General features: G+C 40.5%; 1 protein-coding gene and 1 pseudogene across 7 annotated transcripts in view; both read left to right on the forward strand.

Annotated features, from left to right (window-relative positions):
- The window catches only part of FUT8 (fucosyltransferase 8), a 429,531-nt gene that overhangs the window by 149,047 nt on the left and 254,353 nt on the right, over positions 1–26,131 (forward strand). The window contains exon 1 of one of the 7 annotated variants that reach the window (XM_053602555.1): positions 20,476–20,592. The exons of the other annotated variants lie outside the window; for them this stretch is intronic. The gene's annotated coding sequence lies outside the window, so the exon portion shown is untranslated. Of the gene's footprint in view, positions 1–20,475; positions 20,593–26,131 lie in introns of those variants that run through there. 7 annotated transcript variants of the gene reach the window in all.
- Positions 16,117–16,646, forward strand: LOC128594044 (60S ribosomal protein L18a-like; annotated as a pseudogene).

The raw sequence follows: 26,131 nt of genomic DNA on the forward strand, positions 1-26,131 counted from the left end.
CTGCCTTTGCAGTGTCCCAGAGGTTCTGATAGTTTGTGTCTTCATTGTCATTTTGTTCCAAAAAATTGGTGATTTCTTTCTTAATCTCATCTCTGACCCAGCTATCATTCAGCATAAGGTTATTTAACTTCCATGTTTTTGTATGGGTATGCAGATTCCTGTTGTTACTCAATTCAAGTTTTATTCCATGATGGTCCGAGAAGATGCATGGAATAATTTCTATTCCTTTAAATTTACTGAGGTTAGACTTGTGACCTAAAATGTGATCAATTTTGGAGTAAGTTCCGTGGGCTGATGAGAAGTATGTGTATTCAGTTTTGTTGGGATGAAATGTTCTGTAGATGTCTGCTAAATCTAAATATTGGATGGTTAGGTTTAAATCTAAGATTTCTTTGCTCAGGTTCTTTCTGGAGGATCGATCCAACACTGCCAAGGGAGTGTTGAAATCTCCAACGATTATGGAGCTGGAGGAAATCAAGTTACTCATGTCTGTTAGAGTTTCTCTTACAAATTGAGGTGCATTCTGGTTGGGTGCATAGATATTAATAATTGAGATCTCGTCATATTGAGTATTACCCTTAACAAATATGAAGTGACCATTCTTGTCCTTCCTTACTTTTGATGGTTTAAAGCCTACTGTATCTGCAAATAAAATTGCAACACCTGCTTTTTTCTGATTACCATTTGCCTGAAATATGGATGACCATCCTTTCACCCTGAGTCTGTATTTGTCTTTTAAGTTGAGATGTGACTCTTGTATGCATCTGGCTTGAGTTTTTGTATCCAGTCAGCTAACCTATGCCTTTTTAGAGGACAGTTTAAGCCATTCACATTGATGGAGAGTATTGATAAGTCTGGTGGAATTTTGGGTATCGAGTTTTTCAAAGGTCCAGTGGACATTTTTAATCCTTTCGCCAGTGTGGAAGTTGGAGTTTGATCCGAAGTTTCTGAGTGAGTTTACTTTTGTGGTATAGGATTGGGTTGGTCATTGTGGAGGATAGGTCTGAGAACATCCTGAAGAGCTGGTTTACTTATGGCAAATTTTTTCAACATATGAATGTCATTGAAGTATTTAATTTCTCCATCATAGATGAAACTCAGTTTAGCTGGATACAAGATCCTGGGTTGAAAGTTTTTTTGCTTTAGGAGATTAAAAGTTGATGACCAGCCTCTTCTGGCTTGAAAAGTTTCAGAAGAGAGATCTGCAGTTATTCTAATATTCTTACCTTTGTACGTTATAGTTTTCTTTCGCCGGGCTGCTTTGAGAATCTTCTCTTTCATGTTAACTTTAGTGAAGCTAATTATGATATGTCTGGGAGATGGCTTATTGGGGTTGAATCGTGCTGGGGTTCTGAAGCTGTCTGCTACCTGAATTTCAGATTCTCTAGGCATGTCTGGAAAATTTTCTTTCATAATTTCATGTAGAAGGGCCTCTGTGCCCTTGGCAGCTACTTCATCGTTCTCCGAAATTCCTATAAACCTTATGTTGTTTTTTTTCAAATTATCTGAGAGTTCTCTGAGTGAGTGATCCGTTTTTGCTCTCCATTTCTCTTCCTCTTTGAGAGTTTGGGAGCGTTCGAAGACTTTATCTTCAATGTCAGAAATCCTTTCTTCTGCTTGCTCCATTCTGTTACTGAGGGATTCTACTGTATTTTTCATATCTTTGAGGGCTGTAAGTTCTTGTTTCAGTGTGTCTAAGTCTTTGGTGGTTTTGTCTTTAAATTCGTTAAATTCTTGAGACAATTTTTGAATTTCTCCTCGAATTCCTAATTCCATTTTATTAATCTTGTCTGCAAACCAAATTCTGAATTCGACTTCTGACATCTCAGCCAGTTGTTTATGAATGGGGTCTTCAATCACTTCTGCCGTATCTTTTCTTGGGGGGGTTGATCTATTCTGGTTATTCATGTTACCAGAGTTTTTCCGCTGATTCCGCCCCATGGTTTACTCCCTTTGGTTTTTCCCCTGAGGTTTTATCGAGGGCCCGTACAGTGTTGTTGCCTGAGAAACTGGGGCCCTGTCTGGTGTGGTGGAGCAAAGTGGTTCTGTCTTGTTTTCAGCTGGGTTCTGTTCGATCCTATTGCAACTTCTACTCTGGCTTGAAGTCTCAGCTGTGTGGAAAAATCAGCAATTAAGTCACCCCGCCTGCCCACCTCTGGCCCCAGTTGGAAAAGGAGAATCAAACCTTCCTACAATCGCACACCCAGGGCACCGCCTGAAAAGTCCTCAGTCTATTAGCCCAGTTCAAAAGGTCCGAATCAACTGTCTCAATCGGCACTTGTCTCGGGTGGAAGGGTTCAAGAGGTCTCTGGGAACTGGATCACAGGGGCCTGGTGACTCCTCTGACACAGCTAACCCCAGTGCAGCATGGAGTCAGGAGGAGCCACCCAGCAAACAGAGCAGTCTGGGAAGGTTGACGTCTCCTTCCCCACTTTGCCCCTCCGTCGGACCCAGTCACTGGTATCTCTGCAGATGGCTAACTCAGTTGCCTGCAGTGAACAGACACTCCAGGGGTTTGCACCTGCCTGAATCGCAAGGAAGTCTGCCAGGCCCCCGCAGACTGCCGCTATCTAGCAGGAGGAGATGGGGCCTGACATCTTTGAGTGTTTGATGCAGGTGATGGGAAGGAGGTGTTCACTCAGGCTTAGCCCCGTCCATGATGGATGCTGCTAACAGAACAGAACAGAACAGACAACTTTGTGAGGTTCTGTCTCTGTTCCTGTCGTCGCCTACAGAAGACGGGCTGTTTTGAGTTCAAACGTCTTTGCTGCTGGAGAATTGCGTCTGAACACCTCTCTGGGTCGGCCCCGCCCTGGAAGCTTCCGGGTTTGTGAGCCGTGTCACCTCTTGTTGCCCAGGGAGACAGGGGGTGTGGCCTCAGAATATCCAGAAGTGAGCGTTCTGCAGTTAAAGAAAAAACGGCTGTTGATCTACCTCCAGGGAACAGCTGCTCTGGTGTGGGCACTCAGGCGACCCTTTTCTCCTCTGTCCCGCGCCCCAGAGTCAGCACTGAGCGGCCGCAGTTTGTGCTGGGTCCACACCCCTTAAGAGATCCCCCAAGAATCAGAACTCTTGGGGGATGGGCCCCCAGACCCCGATTGGGAGTGGGGGCGGGAAGCTAGAGTTTCATTCAGTTTTACGCAATACTACGGTCCGGGGAGGGGTCCTAAACTGCACCGCAGGGAAGTGCCGCCAAGGCTTGATTTCCCCTCAGCAGAGTGCCCTCTCCTCGCTCACGTATCCCAGAGTCAGCGCTGACCTGACGCAGCTCAGGCACTGTGCACTCCCCTCGAGAAATCACCCAAGGAGCCGAACTCCTGGGGGATAGGCCCTCAGACCCCGAGTAAGAGTAGGGGCTCTCAGCTCTCAGCGGGGAAGCCAGAGTCTTATTCAGTCTTGGGCCCCGTATGCCTGGGGAGGGTTGGTGCACTGCACCGCAGGGAAGTGCCGCGAGGCGTGACTCCCCCTCAGCCCGGTGCCCTCTCCTCACTTGCGTGCCTCAGAGTCAATGCTGACCAGTCGCAACTCGGGGACTGTCCACTCCCGTTGAGAAATCACCCAAGGATCCGAAGTCCTGGGGGACAGGCCTCCAGACCTCAGTGGGCGGGAGGGGAGCGCCGGGGATTCAGGGTTGCCGGCAAAGGATTCCCAAAGTTTTATTCAGCCCTTTGTCCGGCAGGAGAACGCCACGGCACCCCAGTAGGGGAGGTAGGTCCAGTTTTTAGAAGGTCTCTCCCGTGGAGTGTAGTGGGAGGGCCTTTAATTTCTGCCCTCTTGTTCAATTGTGGGGCTCATGAGCCGGTCGCATGGGGGAGGGGGACTCCCGTCCGCTTGGTGGTGGATTTTGTACCTTTTCCCTTTGCGTCCTTGTGATCACAACTTGCCTCAGCGGTGTTGATGTGCGTTCTTCAGCCTTCTCTCTTGGTGAGGCTCAAGTCCACCAGGATACTTACTAAATTCCTGTCCCTTAACTCTCCTTCTGGACGGGAGCCTTTGTTGAAAGCTGGCTTCAGTCCGCCATCTTGTCTCCCCTCCCTAACCATAATTTTTATTGCTATGTTTATTCTTTCGTTTAATGCTGGAAAAGGCTGAGAGTAGTTTTCTGTCCTCTAGATAATAATATCCCACGCAGTGGATGCTCATTACATTTTTTGCCCGATTGGCTTCATTTTGGCGCGTGGGGTAGATGCTGAGGAGGTCACATGCTCTGCTCCAGGGCCAGGGAGCACCCAGTGTCCAATGAAACAAATTTAGATCTCCATTTTTTCTGTTTTTAATATGTTACATATATATTTTTTTTTCTTTTCAAGTGTTACATATATTTTTTATCAATATTTTTATTAGTGATGTGAGAGTAGACAATGAAAATAGAGGTTCTTTTTGGTAGCTAGAGAAGTGAGGTCACAGAGAAAATTGCTGTCTGCAAATGGGAGACAAAGACAGGCAAATACAGAGAATCACAATTTACTTCATTAGAAACCCAGGGGCAAAACCTCTGCAGGAAGCAGAACTAGGATAGAAAATCTTTAAGTGTTAATGAATTCCTTGAAGCTATGTGGACCAGTCTGAGAGTTAAAAACTCCAGTGGGGGTTTGGTCATAGGAGTTTTACTTCTATGTACCTCACTTTTGTGGTTTTACTTTCAGGGGCTCAACCAGTTCCTCAAAAATGAATATTACAGGGAGGGAAAATCCCTTAATGTTTCAAGTAGTAGAAGGGAAAAACAATCATTTTGTAATATGACAGAGCATTCTGTTCTTCTTAGCAATTTTTGCCCTCAAGAAAACTATTTTACTAGAGCGGTGGTTCTCAACCTTCCTAATGCTGCAACCGTTTAATACAGTTCCTGTGGGTCGGGATTTTAGTGGAGTAGCTGACTTCAGGGAAGAGAAATATCAGGTGCAGCCCCCTCTAGCCATCCTGTCTCACCTAAAGCAAAGACATTGAGTAGCACTTTAAAAGTGCCTTGCTAAGGGGCACAGACTCATTGAAAGATCTGATTAGGGGACTATGGAATGATATCCACCCCCCACCCCCCATTACTAAACATTTATTTGCTGCAGTTCGTTTTACCCAGCGTTTGTCTAACTTCCATTGAAAAGTTGTAAAACTTACTAAGAGGAAAGAAAACCTAGTTTAAAGAGACAAAACAAACAATAGAACTGGACTCAGATAGGGCAAGGATGTTGAAATTATCAGAGTGGGAATTAATTTGGGGGAAATTCTCAGTCATTGCTTCAAGTATTTCTTCTGTTCATTTTTCTCTTTCTATTCCTGGTATTCTCATTACATGTATGTTATACCTTTTATTGTTGTCCTACAGTTTTTTTTTGATATTCTGCTCCATTATTTTTATCCTTTTTTTCTCTTTGCTTTTCAGTTTTGGAAGTTTCTATTAACATAGCCTCAACCTCAGAGAGATTCTTTCTTTAGCTCTGTTTAGTGTACCTCATATATTTTAATTTAAATGGGCTAGTACATATCTGAATTTTCAGTGATATCAGCCAGCATTTATTGAACACCTTATATATTCTAATATTGGGGACATAAAAAGAGTTATAACAGCATACTTTTTAAAAAGAATTTGCTGTCTAATAAGACTAATAGGATATATTTATAAAAACATATCAGCCATGTATAGTGGCTTACGCCTGTAATACCAGGAGTCTGGGAGGCCAAGGTAGGTGGATTGCCTGAGCTCACAGGTTCGAGACCAGCCTAAGCAAGAGTGAGACCCCATCTCTGAAAATAGCTAGATGTTGTGGTGGTGCCTATAGAGTTCCAGTTACTAGGGAGGCTGAGGCAAGAGAATCACTTGGGCTCAAGAGTTTGAGGTTGCTGTGAGCTGTGATGCTACAGCACTCAACCAAGAGCAACAAAGAAAGACTGTCTCAAAAAAAAAAAAAAGTCTTCTGGGTGGTGCCTGTGGCTCAAAGGAGTAGGGCACTGGCCCCATATACCAGAGGTGGTGGGTTCAAACCTGGCCCCAGCCAAAAAACTGGAAAAAGGAAAAAAAAAAAAAAAAAGTCTTCTTCTAGGACCTTAGGTGGTGCATTCCTTCTCCCAATCTCCCACTTTGACTCAAATAGCTTCATCTCCTATCCCCACACCTACTTTGAGTTGGATAATTCTTTGTTGTTGTACATGTTTCTTCTTGTGTACAGAGTGGCATAAGAGTGAAAGAGCTAATAGTCCAAAGGAGCAATATCTCAATCTTCTTTTCAGGTTTGTGATTCTAATTTAATATCTGTCGTATTTGTTATTTTGCAAATGAAAGAAAACATAGGGTAAACACATCTTGAGGTTTCTCATAACTGTTTCATACTGATTTTAAAGGTCAAAATATTGAATTAAAAAATATTCTGGTATGTTCTGGTGTTACAGTGGTTCTTTCCCCCCTCTTTCAAAGCATTTTTCCTGGAAAAGCAAAATAGATATTTTATGAATTCAGTCATAACTTTGCAAATTGGATTTTTAGGGTTTTTCTGTGTGCGCTAGCCGGACCTTCTGGAGTTTGGAGAATACTCCTACTCTTAATTTCCACTGACCTGTTGGGGAGACCAAAGAAAAACAAAGAAAGCCAACTGTTAGATTCACATTCCCTTTGAATGATGTTTTCAAGTTCAAAATGAACTTTTTAAAAAACATAGCTAAGCGGAGCTTCCAAAAGGAAACGTTGTAACACTGTTTTTTTCACTTCCTCCAAATTCATCTGCTTAGTTCTCCTTAGTGATCCTGAACTGTTAATGAAAGATGTAAGTGGTGGCTTCCAGAGATAGTGGAGATGTTCAGGCCAGATTTGTTTAAAGGGGAGGGTGACCTGCCTGGGCAGTGCAAAGGTGGTGGCTGTAGGAGGCAGTTAGAGACCCCTTTTATATGGGGCCATACGGGCTGGGCAAATTCCATAGCTTACCTAGAAAGTTAGGGTCCTTTGGCCTGAACTTCAGGGGCTGTGAGCTGACCAGATCCTTTGTTTTAAGAGGAGAGGAGGATGAGGGGGAAGGGTTGGTATGTGGCTGCATTGGGCCCCCCAATAATTAGTGCTAAAGGCTTATTACTCTGTAGTGTTGTCTGGCCCTAAAATTCACAGTTCTCTCTCATAGCCTTAAGCCTCTGAATTTGGTGATCTTGTAAGCCTCTTTGTTACTGAACCAAACTGGGGTCCACTCACCCAGCATAGTAAGGCCAGACACTGACACCTGAGATTTGTGGTGGGAGAAAAAGGCATTTATTGCATGGCATCAGGCAAGGGGAGCAGGCACCTAACCTTAAGACCCAAATTCTCCAGTGAGTTACAAATAAAGATTTTTAAAGGCAGGGGCACATTTTAGGGAAGTAGAAGTTATAGGTAAAATGGTGAACCAATATATAGAAGTTAACAATACATTGATTAGGCCTGTGGCTATGGCCCTCTCCAGGTCCTTCAGGAAATTTGTAAGGACAATTAACTTTTAAATCCCTGGTTCCCTTTTATCAGAGGCTTTGTGATAGAGGATTTTGCATCTGGTGGGGATTTTTGAAAAGCAATTCAAGAATATATATTAAGATGTTAGTTTTCAGTTCTTATAGTGGACCAAAATACCTCGTTTCTCTGGCTAACTTGGGAGACTCTTTTCTAGACTGTTACTGTTACTGTTTTCTGGACTCTGGTTTGTTAGTTTGCTCATTTACTTTTTAAGACTAGCTAGGAGCTTGGAATTTTTCTTGAAGAAACTCAACGCTTTTCCTTTAGTTCCATTTTTGGGAGGCCAGCAGTCCTTACGAGGGGTCCTTCCTATTGCTTCATTATTTTAAAAAATTTAGTAGGGTTGGTGTATTTATCTTCTGAGGTTTTGAATCCATGAGATAAAATGAAAACAAAACCAGTATCAATAGGAGGCAGTTGCAGAAGTGGATGGCGACTGAATGAAGATGGCTATTCATCCCTTCAACACATATATGAAGGTCTACTATGTACCAGAGGCTCCACTAATTATTGGAAATAAGGTGATGATTAAATTAGACTCAGTTCCTACAGTCAGGGAATTTAGTTTGTGTGAAACAGTGAATGGCATAAATAAGAGCTTAAAAATATTTAAATAAGTGAATGAATGTTGTGTGGAAAATGATTCAGGGTATGGAGCATTTTAGTGAGGAAATGAAGAGTGTCTCATTGATTGTATTAAAGATATTTTATTTATTAATAAATGAAAATTATTAATATACAACACAGTTAAGTAAGTTTTGGTAATACTCAGAATATAGTATAGTAGAGCTGTTAAAAGTAATGTGATATAGGCCAGGCACAGTGGCTCATGCCTATAATCCTAGCACTCTGGGAAGCTGAGGTGGGTGCATTGCCTGACCTCAGGAGTTCTGAGACCAGCTTGAGCAGTTCAGAGACCAGACTAACGCTGTCTCTAAAAAATAGCCACGTGTTGTGGCTGGCATCTGTAGTCCCAGCCACTTGGGAGGCGGTGGAAAGAGGATCATTTGAGCCCAAGAGTTTGAGATTACTGTGAGCTATGCTGCCATGACATTCTACACAGCATGACCAAGTGAGAGTTTGTTTTAAAAATAATAGTCATAATAATAATGAGATCTATGGCTGGGCATGGTGGCTCTTACCTGTAATCCTAGCACTCTGGAGGCTGAGACCAGTGTATTGCTTGAGTTCATAAGTTTGGAGACCAGCCAGAGCGAGAGTGAGACTCTACCTTAAAAAAAAAATAGCCAGGCCTTATGGCGGGTGCCTATAGTCCCAGCCACTTGGGAGGCTGAGGCAGGAGGATCAGTTGAGCCCAAGATTGAGGTTACTGTGAGCTGTGACACCCCAGCACTCTACCAGGGACAACAAAGTGAGACTCTGTCTCAAAAAAAAAAAAAAAAAAAAAAAAAGAGATTTAAGCTGACACAGATGATTTTTACCTAATAACGTAGAATGAAAGGAAGTAGTAAGGATGATTCCTTTAATGGAAGATTACTTATGCCTATGTAAAAAATGTCTTAAGATAATAATGAATGATTTTTCTAGCAGGTAAGTGTTTCAGTGATTTTTCCATAATCCTTTGTGCACTTCTGTGACTTTCATTTTACTATGACCATTTGCTGCTATTTAAAAATAACAAAGCTACTTTAAAACATATTTGGATAAATTTATTTTTTAACTCAATATCTGTATCAATAAAGATAGTTACTAGTTAATGTTCCATTGTCCTATAAGTGTGTAATATATCTACATTAAATAATTCTGCATTTTATAACTGGAAGAGTATAGTTAATCGGAGGGAAATACCTTTTTTTTTTTTTTTTGTAGAGACAGAATCTCACTGTACCGCCCTCAGGTAGAGTGCCATGGTGTCACACGGCTCACAGCAACCTCTAACTCTTGGGCTTAACGCGATTCTCTTGTCTCAGCCTCCCGAGCAGCTGGGACTACAGGCGAGGGAAATACCTTTGACATTCAACATTTTTCTTTAATATTTACCATTTACTTAATGGGTAAACACTCAAAGAATATAGGTTTAAAATGAACAATAACATTTTAAAGTGTGTTTAAGGCTAGGCATGGCTTATGTCTATAATCTCAGTGCTTTGGGAGGTCAGGGTAGGAGGATTGGTTGAGGCTAAGTTTGAGAGTAGCTGGGACAATTTAGAGAGATCCCATCTGTAAGAAATTTTTTTGGAAATGTGTAATGATAGGAAAACATTTAATAATTTTAATTTTGTTTCAGAGGTACTTGGAGGCATGTCTACATAATTAATAGAAAACTGAAAATGTTCAGCTTTTATGTGTATCGGAAACTTAATTTGGATGTAGTTGTCATTTACCCTTTTCTATTTGAAGATTTGTTTTGGCTCTGTTCTTTACTTGTTAAGCCTCCTGACTTTCTTAATTTAGAAGAGAAAAGACATGCTGTTGGGAATCCTGATTATGTCTAGCCAGTAAGTTTATTATTAGTTTCCATAGTAGAATAGGGCATGTTAAATTATTACTATTTTCTTCCTTATTTCTTTCTATAACTTGCTGTTTTTGTCAGGAGAAACTAATGGATTAATAAAAAAATGTTGCCTTCTACACATAGATTGCTCATTTTATTAGGAATGGTATAGCAACCTTACTATTCTTTCTTTACAGAGAGAGACACAGTCTTGCTAGAGTGCAGGGGCATAATCACAGCTCACTGTAATCTTAAACTCCTGAGCTCAAGTAATCCATTCATTTAAGCCTCTTGAGTAGCTGGGACTAAAGGTTGTTCATGTCACCAAGCCTAACTTTTTTTTTTTTTTTTTTGTAGAGAGGAGTTCTTGCTATATTGCCCAGGCTGGTCTGTCTTGAATTCTGTCCTTAAGTGATCCTTCTGCCTGGAGTACAGTGGGACAATCACAGGTCACTGTAAATTTCAGACTTTCCCAAACTGCACTTGGCCACACACTCCTCCCCGCCCTCCCCCCCCCTCCGCTTTTTTTTTTGAGGCAAAGTCTTGCTTTGTTGCCCTTGGTAGAGTGCCGAGGCATCATAGCTTAGCAACCTCAGATTCTTGGGCTTAAGTGATCCTCTTGCCTCAGCCTCCCAAGTGGGTAGACTGCAAGTGCCCACCACAACACTTGGCTATGTTTTTAAAGATGAGATCTCCCTCTTTCTCAGGCTGATGTTGAACTCCAGAGCTCAGGCAATCTACTTGCCTCAGCCTCCCAGAGTGCTAGGACTACAGGCATGAGCCACTGCCACCAGGCACCCCCTTAGTTTTTTTTATCCTCTGGAAGATCATGTTGAGTAGAGTTTCAAACCATATGTAATTGAATTTGAAAACTGTATTTCAGGATCTCTTTAAGTTTTTAAATGATATTATTAAAAAAGGTTAACATTGTTTAGTTAAAAATAAAAGTATTAAGTCAGGAGCAGTGGCTCAAGCCTGAGTAGTTTCAGTTCCTGGAGAGTCTGAGGTGGGAGGATCCCTTGAGCCCAGGGGTTTGAAGTTTTCAGTGAACTATGATTGTCTCACTGTATTCCAGCTTGGAAAATAGAGTGAGAATCCATCTTAAAAAAAAAAAAAAGTTTCTGACCACGCAGTCCTTTGAATTCTGAAATATCAAGTTTGAAGTAAGTTTTTGTTTTCCTGGATGTTTAGGTGTAAAGTCTTTAGAAACTATATATTTAGATATAAAATCTTCAGAAAGTGCACATGTAAAGCAAAGACTGTAAACCTGGGAGGATCATTTTATATCTCTTTCTCTTTTTGTTTTACTTTTTTACTTCTGAAAAAAAAAAAAAGTGCTTGTTACTAGAACAGAGTCTCACTGTCTTACCCTGGGGGCCTTGATCTCATGGGCTCAAGTGGTCCTCCTGCCTCAGCCTCTGTAGTAGCCACTGTGCACCACTGTGCCTGGCTATTACATCTCATTTTGTTCTCAGCTGGTTAACATAGCCTTCACTGTATTTTATTCTCATTTTTTAAAGTGAGATCATTTGTAGTATGGAGAATAAATCATCTTTTTAGATGTTAGTATAAAAATATGAATCTTATTTAATAATATTATTCTATTTAAATCTTTAAATGTTTAAAAATAATTTATAAGAAAGGAATTATTGAAAAACTGAAGTGAAAATCCTAAATTTATACCATAAACATGAATGATAGCATTTATGTTGTTACATGAAGACCGTAAATAAATGTTGCCCAAATAACCATTAGATGGCTAATTAGTAGAAAGGGGCGCTTTAATGGTGATATTGGTTTGCAAACCAGGGATAGTCTCCAGTATGGCCTGAAGGTGCTCTTTCTTCAAAGAGGAAGAAAATAGTTTGCATTTTACACTTCATAGCATTGGTATCATATGTATTCAGCAGGTTTTGGGGGGAAGCTGTATGTTCATGAGGGGAGCCAAGCACACATGTACAGTGGGTATGTAAGTAACATACATCCCATGGTCAATTTGGGACAAGGTTTTAGCATTAAATGAGGTGGAGTTTGGTTCTTCATGTCAAAAGATTAACTGTGGGACCAGACACACAAGATAGTTTATAGCTTCTGTAAGTTGGTTGAAACTGTTTTAAGATTTGTGATAGCTTATCAGAAAAAAATGTCGTAAGGACTTCCTTTGTCCCTTTGTTTGTTATAGTGGTCTGGGTTGTAAATCAGCCTATCAGTTCCCATGGTTAGGGAGGTTAACAAAGCTGTGATTTTTCTTATAGGAATTTTGAGATATGTCAGGTACTTTTGTTTTTTTAGTCAGAGAGCCCATCTTAGTTGCTAAAGGCATATCTATTTCAGTCTCTCAGATCATGTATCATACATTTAATACATCAGTGTAAATGAAATTAGAGATTTCTCCTTTTATTTTATTTATTTGATTACAAAAATTTTTTTTTTTTTTTTGAGATAGACTCACTTTGTCGACCTCGGTAGAGTGCCATGGCTTCATCGCTCACACCAACCTCAAACTCTTGGGCTCAAGCAATTCTCTTGCCCCAGCCTCTGAGTAGCTGGGACTACAGGCTCCCACCACAAGGGCTGATTATTTTTTAGAGATGGAGTCTTGCTCTGACTCAGGTTGGTTTTGAACTGGTGAGCTCAGGAAATCCACCCCCCTCCCTGGCCTCCCAAAGTGCTAGGATTATAGGTGTGAGCCACCAGTGTATCTGTTTTATTGATTTAAGGATATTCTGAAAGCTTGCCCTGTGCCTTCAAACTCTAGCTTCATCTGCATTCTATTTTAAAATTACATCAGCTTTGTCACCCTGATAGTCTTGCAGACCAACCAATATAATGTCTGGGGTATTTATTTAATTCTTTTTTTTCTCAGTTTAGCTTAGATATGACATAACCTCTTTATACCATCAGAACACTTTGCTTCTTCTAATCATCCATTTCCTAACATTTTAATTACATGACCATGCTGCTTCCCATCCCCTTTACACACCAACTCTCTTTTTTGCATTCGTTCTTACTTTTACCCCTGCACCTGTTTTTACCTCCCTACCTGATCCTTGAGCATGATGGTAATGGTGGCCTCACAGCATCTTGAGCTCCTTTATGGTGGTAGCAGTGCCTGTGGAAACTGCTACCCTGAGGGATGTGCTGAAGTCCATGGTCCCAGGAGCCTTTCTCATCTATCTGGAAGAGTTTTACACCTGAAGTCTTTAGAGAGAAATTCTCAGTACTCTTGCATATTTAGCTTTGTTATTAAGGTAGACTTTTTAGAGTGCACCTCTAGTGAATGTCCTAAAGGTTCATTGAGGACTCTTTGTGAGTTCTGGGAATGATTTGGCATTAGCTACCTAGTAATTTTTCTTTCTCAGAAATTATTTTTGCTCAGCCTTATGCCACTTATAGATTGGTATTCAGGTAATTGAAGGGGGGTACTTTTTAAAAAATAGGTCGTTTGTAGCTCTCTCATTCTCTCACTTGAGGGACTTTGTCCAAAAATTCTTGCTGTATTAGCCTTTCTGAATTCTGATCTCTATCTTTTCAACTCAGCGATGGACTGGGTGCTATTAATATTTGAGTTTCTCTTCCTACATACTGCAGTCCCCAAAGTGCTGTCAGAATGAAATCACAGACAATTATACGGCTCATCTGTTCTCTTTCCCTTTTTTAGGAAATTAGTTTTGAGTTGCCAATTATCCAATGTCAGATACATAGTTTGCCCAGGTTTCTATCAATAGTTGTTTGCATTTGAAGGATAATTCTGGGCTCTAATAATACTCCTGCATAGGTAATAGTTCTCTCTCTCTCTCTTGTTCTTTTTTTTTTTGTTGTTTGAGACAGAGTCTTTGTCATCCTAGGTAGAGTGCCATGGCATCATAGCTCACACCTCAAACTCTTGGGTGTAAGTGATTCTCTTGCTTCAGCCTCCAAGTAGCTGGGACTACAGAGACAGGGTTTTGCTCTTACTCAGGCTGGTCTTGAACCTGTGAGCTCAGGTATTCTACCTGCCTCGACCTCCCAGAGTGCTAGGATTACAGGCATGAGCCACCATGACTGGCCTGCCTCTCTCTTCTTTTTACATGTAGGTCTCTTGCTATGTTGTCCAGGGTAGAGTGCAGTGGTGCCATCATAGCTCACTGTGGCTTTGAACTCTTAGGCTAAAGGTATCCTCCTGTCTCAGCCTCCCAAGTAGCTGGGACTATAGGTACATCCATGCCACTGTGCATGGCTAATTTTTTAGTTTTCTGTAGAGACAGAGTCTCACTATGTTGCCCAGGCTGGTCTTGAACCCCTGGCCTCAAGTGATTCTCCCTCCTCAATCTCCTAAAGTGCTGGGAATACTGGTGTGAGCCACTGCATCTGGTCAAGGTCTCTTACTACTTCTAAAATGGAAAATGATATCCTTAGCAAGTTATACATCCCACCCATTTCAATTCAGTTCAAATATTATATGTAGAAATTAATTTTTTAAATGTTGCTTAAATTAAATTTATTTTAGTAACATTTGTGTTACTCTTCCACTAATAGGTGTAAATAAAGTCTGCTTTGGCTGTTTTCTTATCTGATATTAAGTACTGGGCAATAAATTAAAGTTGATGTAGCTTTAATGATTGATAATAGTTGATTCTTTTTGATACTTTTATCACTGAAGATCAGTGCCTGTTTTATGGTGCCCTTTCTCTCCCCCCACCTTCAGAATTTGATATAGATACATAAAAATAGCAAGAAAACTCCCAAACAATCTTACTTAGTATAGGAACTTTTTAACCAATAAAAATATTGATTTATATGTGCTGTGTTTTGAGATACAGTGAAGTAGTACTGCTTAATAATTCTGTAAAGTCCCTCCAATTAGTTTGAAACCATTGGTAACCATAATACTGGAATTTCTCTCTTCAGTAGGTCCTTCCTTGGTCTAGGGGATTTGAAGAATGAACCCACAGACCACAGATCAGTGGTAAGATAGGATTTTTATTAGAAGTTAGGAATACAGAAGAAGTAAAAGACACCAGAGCTTCTGGAAGGGGGAAAGAACTAAACTAACTGGGGAGTCTCTATGTGGGCTCTTTATCTAGGGGCATTAGGTCTTGAGAATTAATACGTGGCCAGGACTTGGCAAATAGATACATGTTTTCATCGTTAATGAGTGTTATTGACAAAAGAATGAATGCATTCCCTCCAGCTCAGTTTTAAAAGAGAAAAACATAAATATGAACTCACCAGATGATTTTATTTTATTATCTATTTTATATGCAAAATAGTGTTTTCCTTTTTTTTTTTTTTTTTTTGTTTTTGAGACAGAGTCTTACTTTGTCACTGTTGGTAGAGTGCTGTGGGTCCTAACTGACAGTATCTTCAAACTCTTGGGCTCAAATGATCCTCTTGCCTTAGTTTTTCATTTATAGTAGAGATATGGTCTCACTCTTGCTCAGGCTGGTCTCGAACTTATGAAATCAAGTGATCCACTTGCCTTTGCCTCTCAGAGTGCTAGGAATCCAGGCATGAGCCACTGTGCCTGGCTGTGAATCTGTACTTTTGAATCTGTTGTTCTTTAGAAACATTTCTCTAGAAAGGTTGTGATTTGTTCATTATTTGTTTGTATATGACTTGGAAATTTTGACAATGCACTTATCTCTCCTTATTAAGGATTGAATTTAATATCTAAGGACTCGGCAGCTTACCCAGAGTTGGCTGGAATGTAAGCCTTTGGTTCAAAATTATATTTGGACATATTTCTGAGCATCTGTTTTTGACATTTTCTGTACATGGCACTCCTCTTGGGGTCAGGACACAATTACCAGAGGGACTTTACCTAAAAAAGCACAGTCAGTGTAATCTAATTCTTTATACCCTCAATGAATCCCAAACAATAAAAAATAAATAAATAAACTATGAAAATGACTTTGAATTTTAGTGCTAATTTTTCTAAGCCTTGATTTTATTTTTATTTTGCTTAGGATTTTATAGATATTAAGTATATGTACATTTGGGTAATATTCATATATTAACTTATTTGACAGATACTAATAAAGGGCTTGATAAGTTTTAGGTACTGTGCTTTTAGCTCCTGTTCTCCTGATGTATACCTTTTAGTATAGGAAATAAGGCAATAAATATTTTAATAGAGGAGCATGGAGGAGGGTGAGTGCTGCTTTTGAAAGATAGGGTGGCCTTTTGTGGTGGTGTTGAGTGTGGAGAGATTGTTATGAAGGCCTCCGGCTCGCTATGAGAGTACAAGGTGGTAGGGGTGCTGCCCACCTACCTCTAAGTGCCACAGGCTGCCACTCCACCATATGCGGATCTTTGCACCTAACCATGTTGTGGCCAAGTCCTGCTTTTGGTACTTTGTATCTCAGTTAAAGAAGATGGAGAAGTCTTGGGGGAAATCGTCTACTGTGGGCAGGTGTTTGAGAAATCCCCCCTGCAGGTGAAGAACTTCAGCATCTGGCTTAGCTATGGCTCCTGCAGCAGAACCCACAACACGTACCGGGAATCCCAAGACCTGATCACTGCAGGTGCTGTCACCCAGTGCTATGGGACATGGGTGCCTGGCACCGTGCCTGGGCCCACTCAATCCAGGTCATGAAGGTGGAAGAGAATGTAGCCAGCAAGTGCTGGTGACCAGCAATCCAGCAGTTCCAGGACTTCAAGATCAAGTTCCTGCTGCCCCGTCGGGTCCTGTGTGGTTAGCACAAGCCGTACTTCACCACCAAGAGGCCCAACACCTTCTTCTAGGTGCAGGACCCTGTCACTCAGCTCTGCTCAAATACATTTAAGATGCCTGGGTGCTCAGAAAAAAAAAAAAAATAAAAAGAAAGAAAAGAAAAGAAAGTGTCATTGCATTCTTGTAGGATGTTGTAGTCATTCCTTCATTCTTTCTTGCTGCCAATTTTGGTAGGTCCCAATTTTGTTCTAGAGAAATAAATTCTGATTAGTTTAAGCCTGCAATGGTAATCCTGTTCCTCTTGTCAGTGATTGATTTTGCAAGGGACAGGTGACTCAATCTTGACTAATAAGTTGTGTAAATCTTGTCTGTCAGTAGTTTCCTCTCTCTCTCTCTTTTTTTTTTTTTTTTTGCAGTTTTTGGCCGAGGCTGGGTTTGAACCCACCACCTCTGGCATATGGGGCCAGCGCCCTACTCCTTTGAGCCACAGGTACCGCCCAGTTTCCTCTCTGTTCCTATGAGACAGACCAGAAGAGATTTACAATTGTTCTTTGGCACATTGGTTGCATATGGCTGGAATTGTGCTAACTTGCTACTACTGTAGGAAGAAAACTGATAAAATCTGATATGCTAAGGGGTAGAATAGGAAGATGAAAAAGTTTTTTTTTACTGTTTCATCGAACCATTAAAGTAACTTTTAATGAAAGTTAACCATTAAAGTAACTTTCAATGAAAAAATTAAAATTTCCTTATTTTTGTGGGAAAGGAATCCTTATGACCCTGATAAGAATATAGTCACCTGAGGAGAATAGCTGGTGAAAGAAAGCAGGCCAGAAACCAAATGGCATGATCACAGCAACCCCCTCAATGCTTCAAGGCCAGTGTTCCTGGAAAACAACAAAACACTAACTTTCTACCCTGGCCTTGGGTGTTAATTTGGTACTCGCCAATCAAACGAGTAACCCTTAGCACAAAAATTAGTTCCTCTGCAGGAAGAGGATGACTCCCTCTACCACATGCCAACCCTACTGATAAGGGGTAATAAAAGCCTCTGGAAACTGTGAAAGCAAGCTGACTCCTAGTCAGACTCCACTCTGCTCTTTTATTTGCTAATAAAGCCTTTCCAATCCCTGGACTGGCCTTCTCTTCTTCTTAGGGACCCTTCCTTCTACTTTATCCTTCTTTCCCTTGATGTTTGAAGACCCCAAATTGCATTTTCTCTTACTTGTATCCTAATATATCATAATTGATACAGGTTGTCAGGGACTATTTCTGAAAAGAGATTGTATTTAAGTAGAGATTTGAATTATAAGAATGAGCCAAAGGTGGAAGGAACAGCAAGAATGAAGCCCCCATGTTGGGTCAGAACTTGCTACATACTAGAAATGGCAGAAGTATGATACCGTTTTTAATAAAGGGAAGGATAATAGTAGCCAATATTTATAAATTGCTTTATAGTATACAAATTCCTCTTATTCATATTATCATATAATCTTCACAATTATTTGAGTTTCCACTATTATGATTCCTATTTTTGTAGTTGAGTAAACTATGTTATACTGCCTGTGACTGATTTGAAATGGTTGCTGTTTCTATTACATCGTGGTGCCAGTGAAGTGTGTGTACGAGTTTATGTACACACACATATACATTTACACAATCAGAAAACAGAAAATGTATACATTTCATTTGAATTTATTAGTTTTAACACTTTTTAGCGGTACTAATTTATTGGGGGCTGAAGTTGCAGTTGGCTAGACCCATTTAAATGATTCAAGTTAATTACATTGGTAAACAACAACCTCGTGTGTTACCTTGTGTAGCTACTAAGTTGCGTGAGATTTCTCCTGATACAACCTCATAAATATGATTATGTGTTTGTACTTTGTAACTAGGAAAGTTAATTTCTAAGATATTGGCTGGTTTCAGTTAATTTGGCACTCATATATTCTGGATGCTGGCATGTTAAACTCACATATGCATTCATATACTGTGACCCTACTGTTAAGAAAATATGATAGATGACCATGTAAGTAATGAATGAATATCAAATTTTATAATCTTTGTGGGGCTTTATGAAAATTTTCTTTTTTCTCTCATGCTATGCCCTCCTTTTCCCTTTCCTTTTTTCCCCTTTTCCTTCTCCTCCTTGTTCTCTTCTTTATTTTCTTCCCTTTCTTCCTCCCTCCCTCCTTTACTTTTTTCCTTTTACAGTTCAGTTTAGTTGGTTTCACCAGGTGTTTTTATACAGGATAAAAGTTGATTTCAACTAACATTAAAGGGCCATTTTAATTTATAGTACTGTTTTTACTTCTTCCTCTTACTTTCTTAAATCAATAAACATATAGTTTTATAAATGACCTATTTTCCTGGCTCAGCGCCTGTGGCTCAAGCGGCTAAGGCACCAGCCATATACACCTGAGCTGGCAGGTTTGAATCCAGTCCGTGCCCACCAAACAACAATGATGGCTGTAACCAAAAAATAGCTGAGTGTTATGGCAGGTGCCTGTAGTCCCAGCTACTTGGGAGGTGGAGGCAGGAGAATCGCTTACACCCAGGAGTTTGAGGTTGCTGTGAGCTGTGACACCACGACACTCAACCCAGGGCGACAGCTTGAGGCTCTGTCTCAAAATAAAATAAAATAAAATAAAATAAAATAAAATAAAATAAAAATAACCTGTTTCCTATATATGGATACTGATTGTTAAGAAAGATTTTAATAAATTCTATAATAATACTTAATTTAAAAATGAATTGAGATCAAAGTAGAAAATATTTGTTTTTTTATTTTATTTTATTTTTTTGAGACAGAGCCTCAAGCTGTCGCCCTGGATAGAATGCCATAGCGTTACAGCTCACAGCAACCTCAAACTCCTGGGCGTAAGCGATTCTCTTGCCTCGGCCTCCCAAGTAGGTGGGACTACAGGGGTCCCCTACAACGCCTGGCTATTTTTTGGTTGTAGTTGTCATATTATTTGGCAGGCCTGGGCTGGGTTCGAACTCACCAGCTCTGGTGTATGTGGCTGGCGCTAGATTTTGTGCTAGGTGTTAATCTAGAATTGAATTGGATTACGTATGTACTGTATGTGATTCTTTAAATATTTATATGCTGTAACTGGTGATTAGCTTTTCTCTAAAATTTTATTTATAATTCCCATTATCAAATTGAAAAGCTTTTGTTTCCTAACATTAATGAAGAGAATTATCTTTAGATGAGATCAGGTGCAATAAGAGTGGTATGGCCATAGACAGAAAATATATCTTTAAAATGTCACGATTAATCTTTCACCTTGTAGCAGTCATTTATTTGTTGAATAATTTCATTTTTCTGTTAAATTTTTCAGTTCATTCATTCTTGAATTGCTTCAAGAAATACTCTAGGATAGACTTGGAAAGGTGAGGGTAAAGCTACCAGGAGTGGCACTTTCTCCTGATTGAGGAGCTGACAGAGAGAGAGAGAAAAAACACCAATACAGAGAGGGGTTTGCACTGCTCTGAGAGGCCACCAGTACCTTAGCTGCAGACGCTGTCAAGCTGTGACCTGGCTGGCTGCAAAAGTCCTAGGAAGACCTAAGGACACCCCAGAAGCTGAGAAATGATTTTGGCCGGGGCTGGGTTTGAACGTGCCACCTCTGCCATAGGGGGCCGGCATCCTACTCCTTTGAGCCACAGGTGCCACCCTTTGACTCAGTAACCTTTGAGGATGTGGCTGTGAAGTTCACCCGAAAGGAGTGAGCTTTATTGAATTCTTCCCAGAAGAATATCTACAGAGATGTGATGGGGCAAACTTTGAAGAACTTGGCCTTCGTAGGAATAAAATGGGGAGATAAGAACACTGAAGATTAGTCCAAAAATCCCAGGAGGTATCTAAGGGAAGTGCAGAGACAAGCCTGGGGCCTGCAGCTGCCACCACCGTCAGATGTATACAAAGTAATAAAAGAAAATATATCGATAGGAGCCCGCCCGGACCTCAGGAAGAGCTGTGCTATGACCGCGATCAGCACCGCTTCAACCTTGGTAAGAGCTGCGCCGCGCCCCACGCCCCACACCCCACGCCCACCGGGCCTCCGCATGCCCTGACCAGAAACTGTGGGAGCTGCGCAACCCCGCATCCTCCCTCCTGTACCCTCCCTGCCTCCACACCTGCCTGCTTGTCTGGCCAAGGACCCTGGTAGCCACGTGCCCTCCAGACCCCTCCCTGCCTCTGCACAGAGCCCTTCTCCTGGCCAGAGACTGCTGGAGCCTAGGGCTCTCTGTGCCAAAGTCACTGGGTGCCAGGCACTCCAAGAACCGTGTGCACCACCCCCTGCCCTGTGCTGGATCCAGGTGTGTCACACTCTGGAGCTGCTTCCCCAAGCAGAACTCCCTGGCTAGGGCAGCTCCAGAGGAGCTACACAGGGTCACTCCCTACAAAGATCCGGCAACAATAGAGTGATCCCACTGGGGTCTAATCTTGGAGAGATACCTCCCCAACACTGAGGATGGCCAGAGGCAATGGTGAAAAACAATCATGAGGCGAAAAAACAGAAAAACTGTGGCAATATGAATAATCAGAGTGGATCAACTCCTCTAAAAATCAATGGGGCAGACACAGCACAAGATCCCATGCACAAACAAATAGCTGAGATGTCAGAAATCGAATTCAGAATCTGGATAGCAAGTAAGATTGAATTAGAATTCCAAGCAGTAACCCAAAAGATATCTCAAGAATTCAACGAATTCAAAGACCAAATGACCAAAGACTTTGACACATTGAGACAAGAAGTTGCAGCCCTCAAAGATCTGAGAAACACAGTCGAATCCCTCAGTAACAGAATGGAGCAAGCAGAAGAAAGGATTTCTGACATTGAAGACAAAGCTTTCGAATGCTCCCAAACTCTCAAAGAGGAAGAGAAATGGAGAGCAAAAACAGATCACTCTCTCAGAGAGCTCTGGGATAATTCAAAGAAAATCAACATTTGTCTTATAGGGATCCCCAAAAGCGAAGAAGTGGCTTCATAAGGCACAGAGTCTCTTCTCCATGAGATTATGAAGGACAACTTTCCAGACATGCCAAGAGATTCTGAAATTCAGATAGCAGACAGTTTCAGAATTCCAGCACGCCTCAACCCAAATAAGACATCCCCCAGACACATCATAATCAATTTCACTAAAGTTAATATGAAGGAGAAAATTCTGAAAGCAGCCAGATGAAAGAAAACCATCACCTACAAGGGCAAGAATATTAGAATAACTGCAGATCTCTCTGCTGAAACCTTTCAAGTAAGAAGAGGATGGTCACCGACTTTTAATCTCCTAAAACAAAATAACTTTCAACCCAGGATCCTGTACCCAGCTAAACTGAGTTTCATTTATGATGGAGAAATTAAATACTTTAATGACATTCACATGTTGAAGAAATTTGCCATAACTAAACCAGCTCTCCAGGATATTCTCAAACCTATCCTCCATAAAGATCAGCATAATCTTCCACCACAAGAGTAAACCAACCCAGAAAATTTTGATCAAATTCCAACAGTCACAAAAGGATTAAAAATGTCCACCGGACTCTCAAAAGGCTTATCAATATTCTCAATTATTGTGAATGGCTGAAATTGTCCTCTAAAGAGGCACAGGTTGGCTGACTGGATACAAAATCTCAAGCCAGATATCTGTTGCATATAAGAATCTCATCTTACATTGAAAGACAAATATAGAGTCAAGGTGAAGGGGTGGTCATCTATATTCCAGGCAAATGGAAAGCAGAAAAAAGCAGGCGTTGCAATCCTATTCGTAGATGCAATAGGCTTTAAACGAACCAAAATAAGGAAGGATAAGGATGGACACTTCATATTTGTTAAAGTAATACTCAATATGATGAGATTTCAATTATTGATATTTATGCCCCCAATCAGAATGCACCTCAATGTATAAGAGAAACTCTAATAGACATGAGCAACTTGATTTCCTCCAATTCCATAGTAGTTGGAGATTTTAACACCCCTTTAGCAGTGCTGGATAGATCCTCCAAAAAGAAGTTAAGCAAAGAAATTTTAGATTTAAACTTAACCATTCAACATCTGGACTTAATAGACATCTACAGAACATTTCATCCCAACAAACCTGAATACACATTCTTCTCATCAGCTCACGGAAGATACTCCAAAATCGACCACATCCTAGGCCACAAATCTAACCTTAGCAAATTTAAGAAAATAGAAATTATTCCTTGCACCTTCTCAGACCATCAAGGAATAAAAGTGGAACTCAATAACAACAGGAATCTGCATACCCATACAAAAACATGGAAGCCAAACTACCTTATGCTGAAGGATAGATGGGGTATAGATGAGATTAAGAAGGAAATTACCAAATTTTTGGAACAAAGCAACAATGAAGACACCAATTCTCAGAAGCTCTGGGATACTGCAAAGGCAGTCCTAAGAGGGAAATTTATAGCACTGCAAGCCTTCCTCAAGAAAACGGAAAGAGAGGAAGTTAATAACTTAATGGGACACGTCAAGCAACTGGAGAAGGAAGAACATGCCAACCCCAAACCAGCAGAAGAAAAGAAATAACCAAAATCAGAGCAGAATTAAATGAAATTAAAAACAAAAGAATTATACAACAGATCAGTCAATCCAAAAGTTGGTTTTTTGAAAAGATCAATAAAATAGATAAAACTTTGGCAACCTAACCAGGAAAAAAAAAAAGTAAAATCCCTAATTTCATCAATCAGAAATAGTAACGATGAAATAACAACAGACCCCTCAGAAATTAAAAAAAAAATCCTTAATGAGTAGTACAAGAAACTCTACTCTCAGAAATATGAAAATCTGAAAGAAAGTGACCAAAACCTGGAAGTACGTCACCTACCAAGACTTAGCCAGAATGAAGTGGAAATGTTGAACAGGCCTATATCAAGTTATAAAATAGCATCAACTATACAAAACCTCCCTAAAAAGAAAAGCCCAGGACCAGATGGCTTTATGTCAGAATTCTACCAAACCTTTAAAGAAGAACTAGTACCTATATTACTAAACCTCTTCCAAAATATAGAAAAAGAAGGAATATTACCCAACACGTTCTACGAAACAAACATCACCTTGATCCCCAAATCAGGGAAAGACCCAACAAGAAAAGAAAATTATAGACCAATATCACTAATGAATATTCATGCTAAAACACTCAATAAGATCCTAACAAACAGAATCCAACAACACATCAAAAAAATTATACACCGTGACCAAGTGGGATTTATCCCAGGGTCTCAAGGCTGGTTCAATATACATAAATCTATAAATGTAATTCAGCATATAAACAAACTAAAAAATAAAGACCATATGATTCTCTCAATTGATGCAGATAAAGCTTTTGATAATATCCAGCATCCCTTCATGATCAGAACACTTTAAAAAATTGGTATAGAAGGGACATTTCTTAAGCTAATAGAGGCCATCTACAGCAAACCCACAGCCAATATCGTACTGAATGGAGTTAAATTGAAATCATTTCCACTTAGATCAGGAACCAGGTAAGGTTGCCCATTGTCTCCATTGCTCTTTAACATTGTAATGGAAGTTTTAGCCATTGCAATTAGGAAAGAAAAGGCGAAGGGTGTCCACATGGGTCAGAAGAGATCAAACTTTCACTCTTCGGAGATGATATGATCGTATATCTGGAAAACACTAGGGATTTCACTACAAACTTTTAGAAATGATCAAGCCTGAGCAATGTCTCAGGCTACAAAATCGACACCCATAAATCTGTTGCCTTTATATATACCAACAATAACCAAACCGAAAAAACAGTCAAGGACTCTATCCCTTTCACAGTAGTGCCAAAGAAGATGAAATATTTGGGAGTTTATCTAACAAAGGACGTGAAAGATCTCTACAAAGAGAACTATTAAACTTTAAGAAAATTGCTGAAGATGTTAACAAATGGAAAAACATACCATGCTCATGGCTGGGAAGAATCAACATTGTTAAAATGTCTATACTACCCAAAGCAATATATAATTTTAATGCAATTCCTATTAAAGCTCCATTGTCATATTTTAAAGGTCTTGCAAAAATAATACTTCGTTTTATATGGAATCAGAAAAAACCTCGAATAGCCAAAACATTACTGAGAAATAAAAACAAAGCAGGAGGAATCACACTACCAGACCTGAGACTGTAGTATAAATTGATAGTGATCAGAACGGCATGGTACTGGCACAAAAACAGAGAAGTAGATGTCTGGAACAGAATAGAGAACCAAGAGACGAATCCAGCTACTTACCATTATTTGATCTTTGACAAGCCAATTAAAAACATTCAGTGGGGGAAAAGATTCCCTATTTAACAAATGGTGCTGGGTGAACTGGCTTGTGATCTGTAAAAGACTGAAACTGGACCCACACCTTTCACCATTAACTAAGGTAGACTCTCACTGGATAAAAGATTTAAACTTAAGACATGAAACTATAAAAATACTTGAAGAAAGTGCAGGGAAAACTCTTGAAGGAATCAGCCTGGGTGAATTTTTTTTTTTTTTTTTTTTTATGGAGACAGAGTCTCACTTTATGGCTCTCGGTAGAGTGCCATGGCCTCACACAGCTCACAGCAACCTCCAACTCCTGGGCTTAAGCGATTCTCTTGCCTCAGCCTCCCGAGCAGCTGGGACTACAGGCACCCGCCACAACGCCCGGCTATTTTTTGGTTGCAGTTTGGCCGGGGCTGGGTTTGAACCTGCCACCCTCGGTATATGGGGCCGGTGCCTTACTGACTGAGCCACAGGCGCCGCCCCCTGGGTGAATATTTTATGAGGAGGAGGTTTCCCCAGGCTACTGAAGTAGTATGAAAAATACATTACTGGGACCTGATCAAACTAAAAAGCTTCTGCACAGCCAAGAACATAGTAAGTAAAGCAAGCAGACAGCCCTGAGAATGGGAGAAAATATTTGGAGGTTATACCTCTGATAAAAGTTTAATAACCAGAATCCACAGAGAACTCAAACGTATTAACAAGAAAAGAACAAGTGATCCCATCTCAGGGTGGGCAAAGGACTTGAAGAGAAACTTCTCTAAAGAAGACAGACACATGATCTACAAACACGTGAAAAAAAGCTCATCATCCTTAACCATCCACGAAATGCAAATCAAAACTACTTTGAGATATCACCTAACCCCAGTAAGAGTAGCCCACATAACAAAATCCCAAAACCAGAGATGTTGGCGTGGATGAGGAAGAAAGGGCACACTTCTACACTGCTGGTGGGAATGCACACTAATACGTTCCTTCTGGAAGGATGTTTAGAGAATACTTAGAGAAAATAGACCTGCCATTGAATCCTATAATTCCTTTACTAGGTTTATACCCAGAAGACCAAAAATCACAATATAACAAAGACATCTGTACCAGAATGTTCATTGCAGCCCAATTCATAATTGCTAAGGTATGGAAGAAGCCCAAGTGCCCATCGACCCACGAGTGGACTAGCAAATTGTGGTACATGTATACCATGGAATATTATGCAGCCTTAAAGAAAGATGGAGACTTTACCTCTTTCATGTTTAAATGGATGGAGCTG

Source organism: Nycticebus coucang, chromosome 9 (assembly GCF_027406575.1).
Source record: "Nycticebus coucang isolate mNycCou1 chromosome 9, mNycCou1.pri, whole genome shotgun sequence".
Taxonomy (NCBI): Eukaryota; Metazoa; Chordata; class Mammalia; order Primates; family Lorisidae; genus Nycticebus; species Nycticebus coucang.